We start from the raw sequence: 7,700 nt of genomic DNA, 5'->3' as shown, positions 1-7,700 counted from the left end.
GAACCTCTCAGCACAACCTCCAAGTCTTTGAATGAAAGAATCAATGGAATTCAGAATCTTCAGATATACCTAATATGCCTAATTATTTTGGAGACAACACATACTGAAAATCTTCATATAAATACATACACATACATACATATGTTGTATATGTATTCTGTTGCAACATAATCTGGAATATTTTTATAGCTATGTATGCTTCTGGAAAAAATTTTTTAAAAAAATCATACATACTAAAATGTGCTCAAATGTTCACACTGATATCATAGAAGATCATAACTTCAGGGGTCCACTGTATTTTACAAATTTTGAAAATGTGAACTCTGTTCACTGTTAGTGATTGCAACTGTACTTTACAGTACTAAAAGAAGATAAAGTCAGTGTTGCTAAGCAACTTATAACTGAAAGAGGCAGTCACCGAGCCCAATGTTCTGTGCTCAAATTCCTGCTTAAACACCTTTGTGTATGCTAGAGAAAAATCAACCAGTTTTGTAAATTTTAAAAGGTGTTATAACCTCAGAGGAATTTTAGGAAAACTGAGAGGTTGGTGTATATAAAATCTTTATAGTAAGTTTCCATTAAGTGTTAACAAATTAATGTTAGAGTTTCATTTAAAATCATATATTTTTATCTTTTTACAACATGTACAAAGCTAATCATATTTGTCGAATTACATAGGGCTTTAGGAAAAAATAATAAATTTATCAGTATTAACTTTCATATAGGCTACATAACAAGGATTTTCATTCCATGAAGAGGGAATGAAATTATAGCTGAATAAATGGCTAATCACAACAATAGAAGAAAACCTGCCTTGCAAACATCAAAATCACTATTATTGTAAAATTTTATTTTATGTTATGTTATATGTAATTTATTCATGGATTATTTGAAATAGTGTGTTGTGTTGTTCTGGGGACGTGTGTTTTTTGCTGGAACATTTATATTCTAATTTAAATGTTCATATATGCCAGAGGTTTTGTTTCTTCTAGTATTTCTCTGCTTTCTCCGAAGTACACCACACAGTGATCATATGAGGATAAGATTCCTTGGCAATGGGAATCATACCACCTCACCTGTGATTTTATTGCATTCATTCAAGTATGTTCTTAAGGACAATCCAATACTGAAGCAGAAAAAATTGTTCTAAAAAGTAATACTTCACTCTCTTTTCCTCCTATAGTACATAAAAGTATCAGGAATAGACTGCAAAATTAATACATCATTTACTGTCATTTTTAGATCACATATTATACATAGTTTCATACAGTGTTAGTGACTAATCTACAGTGAGATACTGGATAACTTGTGGCTTCAAACACTTTAAGTGTTTTATATACTGTTTCTATTAATATTCAGGAGAAGACTTGTGTATTTGTAAAACTTCCAATAAAGAGGAAACCTTTTTCATTTCTATTCACTTAAGTGTGGTGTACATTGCTGTTAGTTGTGTTGCTTGATCTATTCATGTTTTGGCAGGTTTATTTTTTATGCTTATTTTTATTGGCATGTGTTTCCAGTACGTTATGATTACACCCTCTGTGTGAGGAGCTGTGATGTGTACATAACCCAGCTTTATTCCTTTCACATCCACATTTGCCTCTCTCCTTCCCCCACCTTTAGGTCTCTTTCTCTTGAGAAATATCTATATTCCCCATTCCTATGCTCTATCTTTCATTTTGAGGTTTGTACAGCTATTTTAGGGTATTTAGTGAGATTCATTGTTTTAATTTTATGAGAATTTGGTCTGTGCAAGTATGAGTGGTAATAAATGGTATGTTGTTTTACTTATTTCTCTTCAATACAGAGATATATTTTAGAGGAAATAAAAACTTGTCCCAATAAATAATGGCATTTACAGTCTCTTTATATCTAGGAGGAGCTGTTCTATTCACTTTGGTTTACAGTTATGTATAAGAGTTGTTAACAGAAGATGGAATTAGTATGGATTTTTGAATCATAACTTGGATGAATTCTGTCAAAATATTTTTTAATGTTATCATTGGATATTTTAGCATGATAAATATTTGTTATGCTATGCTCTTTGAGTTTTAACAATCTGTGGAATAACACAAAAGATTGGTCAATACCAATAATAAACTTTATAAGAATTTTTGTATATGTATGCATTTTTTTACTGTGATATAGAGGAGGCTACTTCCTTTAGTATGTGGAATTTATATTATGTCAGTTTTTTTTTTTAAGACAGGGTCTCACTATGTAATATAGGTTGGCTTTGAACTCTAGATAGCATAGATTGAACTGGATCTCATGATGGTTTTCCTGCCTCCGTCTCTTGAGTCCTAGGATTACAGATGTTCATCACCATGCCCCATTTATTTCAGTATATTAAACATTTTTAAGGTAAGTGAGTTTGTTCACTAAAGATTAATTTTATGGCTTTTTCTATATACAAAATTGTTATGTACAAATAATGACAATTCTTCCTGTCCTGCCTGTTGTACTCTTTATTGCATCATTGAAAATATCTGGAAAAGGGCCGGGGAGATGGCTCAGTGGAATAAGCGCTCCCCTGGCAAGCTCCAGGACCTGAGTTCAATCCCTGGTTCCACAAAAAAAAAAAAAAATCCAGAAAGCCTTAAATACATTCACCATGAGTGTATATTCTTAATTTTTGTCATTATTAGACATAATTAAATTGTTAGGATTTCTGTCTAGTTGTCCCCCAAAAGCCTCATGCATTGATGGGGCAGAATGTTGGAGGTTATGATTAGTTCATAATTTGAAGCTGGCATTATGAGTGTGAGCACTGCTGTATTACGGGTGTAAGTGATACACCCACCCTGGGGCAGACATCCTCAATGCAGTATAATATAAAGTAGGTAGAGAGGCTTGCTCTCTGCCTCTGCTGCTGCTGCTGCTGCTGCTGCTGCTGCTGCTGCCCCCATTTCTCCCTTTTGACTTGCTGTTTTGCTATTTTCTACCACCATGAACTGGTGCTCTCTACCATGTGCCACGCTGCCTTCAAGCCAGCCAAGTATAGACTGAAACTGCCACAAACTGAAACCTCCACTGTGAGCTAAATAAATCTTCCCTTCCTTAATTTCTTTTTCTTTTTCTTTTTTTTTTTGGGGGGGGCAGTGTCTCACTATGAAGCTGGGATTGATAGTGATCCTCCTGTTTTCAGCCTCCCTTCTTCTGGGATTATAGAGATGCGCCCCCACGCCTGGACTCCATTGCTGCTCAGTGGGTCCTGAGGGCACGACCGGCACGGCATGTGGTGCCAGGGATCGAACCCTCCTTCCTTATTTTTGGATGTTGGTTATTTTGTTCTAGCAATGAGAGAAAAGTAACCAAGACTATACATTATTTATTCAGATTTACGGTTGTCAAATCAAAACACAGACATCATAAAGAATTTTGTTTTATTTTTTAAAATCATGGTATTTTCAATATCAATATAATCTTTCCACATTATAAGCAGTAAAGCCTGTATTCAATGATGTAATAAAAAAGAAATATACTAAGAAATACAAAGACAAATTTACTAGAGCCATGCTTTTTCTGAAAAATCTCTGTGCCCAATCTATTCAATTTCCTAGCCTGAAGTTTCTGTTAGAAAATTATGTGCACTGTCATAATCTAGCTAGTCTCTCAATTTTTGAAATACAAGAATCACTGATGCCAATCCTAAGTATACAGTTGAATTCCAATGCATGCGGCAAAGGTGTCATGCCTTCTACTTGTACTGTGAAGTTAATGTTGTTTAAAATATACCGCCACATAAGAGCATCACTGTTATGTCCTTAAGGAAGGTGACACCAATTTCCCAAACTGCTTAAAATTTAACTTACTCTTCCTGCCACCTGAAGCAGAAGGAATGGACAGAGATATGCTTTTGACATGGTCCATCTTCTAAAGCCGCACTTCTGTCTTCATAAGCATGCCACCAATCCTCCCAAAATGACTGCGATGCAGACCCTCAGAGGAGCAGAAATCAGCTCGCTGTGTGTAGTAGACACCATCTGGGCCCAGTCTTCCTGCCTATAGGCAGTGGATGGGACTGGGACACTGTAAAAACCAATAAAGCATGTAGGTGCAGGGCCCTGGCCTCACAACAATGTAGTGCAGTTTTGCTTTTGCATATGGAGGAATTAGTAACCTTTCTGACCTGGCGCAAAGGATGATGGAACCTCCAGTTCCCCTATCCAGCAGCGTACTTCCTCCTCAAAGACAAAAGGTTCTTGTACTCGTGTAGATACACATTAGCCCATTCTTACCGTTCTTCAAAAGACAGTCATAGTTACTGGACTAATGTTCACAACACTAATGTGAAAAAGAAAAATAGAGATAAAAGAAAATATGTGAATTTATATTGAGGAAATTAAAATAACTATACATTTCTGTAAACCAGAATCACTTGTAGTTTCCTTCACAAATATTAATAGAATTCATTTTTCAGGGTTTATGGCAAGCACTGGAAAAGAAAGCTTGTGTGTCTTCCATGAGCAAATAATAAAAAGTAATTAAAGTAATCTTGGATATTATTTTCAAAGCAACATATTACTCGATACACAAGAATCAGTTCTAGAAGAGGAAAAGCTTATTACCTCAGCCTACAGTATGGATGTCCTAAGTAGGTGCACTATGGCCTTTTGAAGAACACCTAAGTGATAATGACATAAACTTTTGATTTGAGTAATCACAGTACTGTAATGTAAGTATCCCAAAATGGAATGCCGTGAAGGAGTGTTATGTGTGGCAAGAAGCTTTACATTATTGATAGAAAAGCTACAAGAAAGGAAGTCAGTAGAAAGTGAGAAGAAAGGATGGGACGGATGTAGCTCCAGAAGACAGTAAATTGAGGAGAGTGTTAGCATCCTTATCAAATGCTGAGGCAGTTCTATCACCGTCAGAGTTACATTTCAGTCACTTTATGTTACAGCAGCACGATGGAATACTGGCTGTAGGGGTTCAAATTGGGAGCTCGTGTAGAGTGGATTAGACTTCTCAAACATAAGATGACACAGAATGGACTGTCCAAATTAAGTAAACTTAGAAGATTGATAACAATCTGTCACCAAGTTGAAGTGCTAAGTGTGAAAAATAAAAAAAGTTCAGTAGATTCTATGTAAGATCTGCCAACAGTGAACTTTCTAACATTTGAGAAAGGGAACAATTTATGCATCTGGAAATGTATGGAAATTCAGGGTTAATAATTGTAGAACCAGTAAGGAGGGGACTTACAAAATAGATGCATGGCAACATTTATTAAATTCAGTCCTGTCCTAAAGCAGATGAAACTTAGCAAAGTTATCAAAAACTACCATTTTTAGGAGTTATCAAATTAAGTATCATGTGTTGTGGTTGGAGAAATCTTAGTAAAATCAACATTACTAAATCTTAGTAATGTTGGAAGTGGTGGAATTTCACCTAGGGACAATTCACATTCCCCAGTAGGTTGAGCAGATGTTCAAAACCTGCAGCTCTGCCACCCCTCCTGTAAACTGATTCTACTTGGAGTAAATAGCAATACAGCTCATAGTGGCAAGTAACGAGGGATGCGTTGAAGTCATGGTCCTGGTTGTAGCAAGCAACGTTATGGTCAGTTGGGTCTTTAACGGGGAGATCCAGCTGGCAGGACTTGCAGGACCCCCACTTGTCCCGGTCCTATGCATTAGGCTGAGCTTGCTCAGGATGATTAACAGCCTCTGAGATCGGCTGAATGTAGGCAGTAAAACATGGAAAGGATTAGAAATTTGAAATGTTGATGGGGAGGGGCCAGGAAAATAGTGCAGTGGAATAAGTGCTTCCCTGGCAAGCGCAAGGGCCTGAGTTCAATCCCCGGTTCTACAAAAAAAATAAATAAATAGATAAATAAAATGAAAGGAAATGTCAATGGGGAAAAATGAAAATGATCACTCAAGATGACCTCCCATAATTTCAGCTTGATTAAACTACAGACAGATCACTTCTTGTACACAAACTTCTAAATCAGTATCTCCAAAAACCATAAATCAAAGTTATTATTTTCTCTTCATGCATTAACTGCCTCATACATTTTGTTACAGTAGAAGAAAGCTGAATGACACATATTGGTCAATATTTTCATTGTGGTTCTTAAGAATTCAGTTTTCAATTCAATGAGTCTCATTATTGCTTGTTAAAATATATGAGTGAAAATGACTGCCAGTGAAATTTACATTTATATGATGTTTTTAAATGAAACTCAGTATTTCTGTTTAAGATAAATCCATTCAATGATGTCATTTATTAAAACAGGAAATATTTTCCATGTTTGAGTACTTTATCATGCTCTTACTTTAATATGAAGGACCATCTCAGTCATGATAGAATCCGAAGGAATAAAACACTTAAAAGTAATTTGAAACAAGCAAATGAAAAATGTATACATTCACATTATGGTATATTGATGACATAAATTGACACAAATAGAAATAGATGCCATGTTCATAATTTTTTAAAAATGGTATTAAGTTGTTTGTAATATTCAATATAGTCTATAGATTAAAATATTTTTTTCAGTACTGGGGATTGGGGTCCAGCCCATTAGCTCAGTTAAGTGCCTGCTTAAGAAAAGGCAGTCAGGCTCATTATACTGTGGTTCAATCCCCAGATATTTGTGCCTTACCAGACCTGCCCTTAAGGCATCTTGAGCCAGGCCCAACAAAACAAAATATATCCTTTGGTATTGAGGATTGAACTCAGGACTTTGCGCTTGCCAGGCAAGCACTTATTCTACTGAGCTATCTCCCCAGTCCTTACAGATTACAATCTTTACCAAAACCCCAAAGGTATTTCACACAGATGGGGAAAAACAAGTCATACATTCATCTAGAACTATAAAACTGATAGCCAGGCGTGTTGGTACACGTTTATAATCCCAGCACTCAGGAGGCGAGTTGCAGGCCAGAATGGGCTACAAAATGAGATTAAGATCAACCTGAACTGCATAAAGAGACCCTGAATCAAAGAAAGAAAGTGTTGATAGTCAAAGTTAAATAAGAAACCACAACAACATTGAAGGCATCATCAATTTTGTTTTCAAACAAAATCATGTGTTGTAATCTAAACAGTATGGTGCTCGTATTAGGCCAGACACCTACATCAAGGGTAGCAGAGGTTACAGGAGTAAGTCTAAGCATATGTGCTCAACCAGGCTTTTAACAAGCTCACCAACAAAGACAATGAAGTGAGAATGGTCTGTCCAATAGACAGTGCTAGGATAAGAGAATTTCCATACAAACCATTGGAACCTCACACCACGCATAGAGAAACCACCTCAAAATGGGTTAATCTCCAATGCAAGACCCTAAACTTTAAACACTCACAGAAGAAAAAGGGGGAGACCTCCTTTATCATTGAACTTCAGAATAATTTTTTGAATATCATACCAAAAGCTGAAGTAAAAATAAAAAAGTGGGACTATATAAAACTAAACTTTCTGCATGAGAAAATAAGTAGCCAAATGACAGTCTACAAATGAGGGCAAAACTTTGGAAACCATATATCAAATGAGTAAATATTCAAAACAAAACCAAATTGTCCAACTTAAGTGAGAAACAAAAGGAACCACAACATAATGTAAAACATGGGCCTAGGAACTTCTTGAATAGTTTTCCAAAAGAAAGATAAAGATCAACATTACTGAACAATTCACATGCAAATAGGATCACAGTGAGTTATCAACTTATACCTCTTGGATAGCTATTATAAAA

Source organism: Octodon degus, unplaced genomic scaffold (genome assembly GCF_000260255.1).
Source record: "Octodon degus isolate 3935 unplaced genomic scaffold, OctDeg1.0 scaffold00025, whole genome shotgun sequence".
NCBI lineage: Eukaryota > Metazoa > Chordata > Mammalia > Rodentia > Octodontidae > Octodon > Octodon degus.
The sequence above is the reverse complement of the archived record's forward strand: the minus strand, read 5'-3'. Positions refer to the sequence as shown.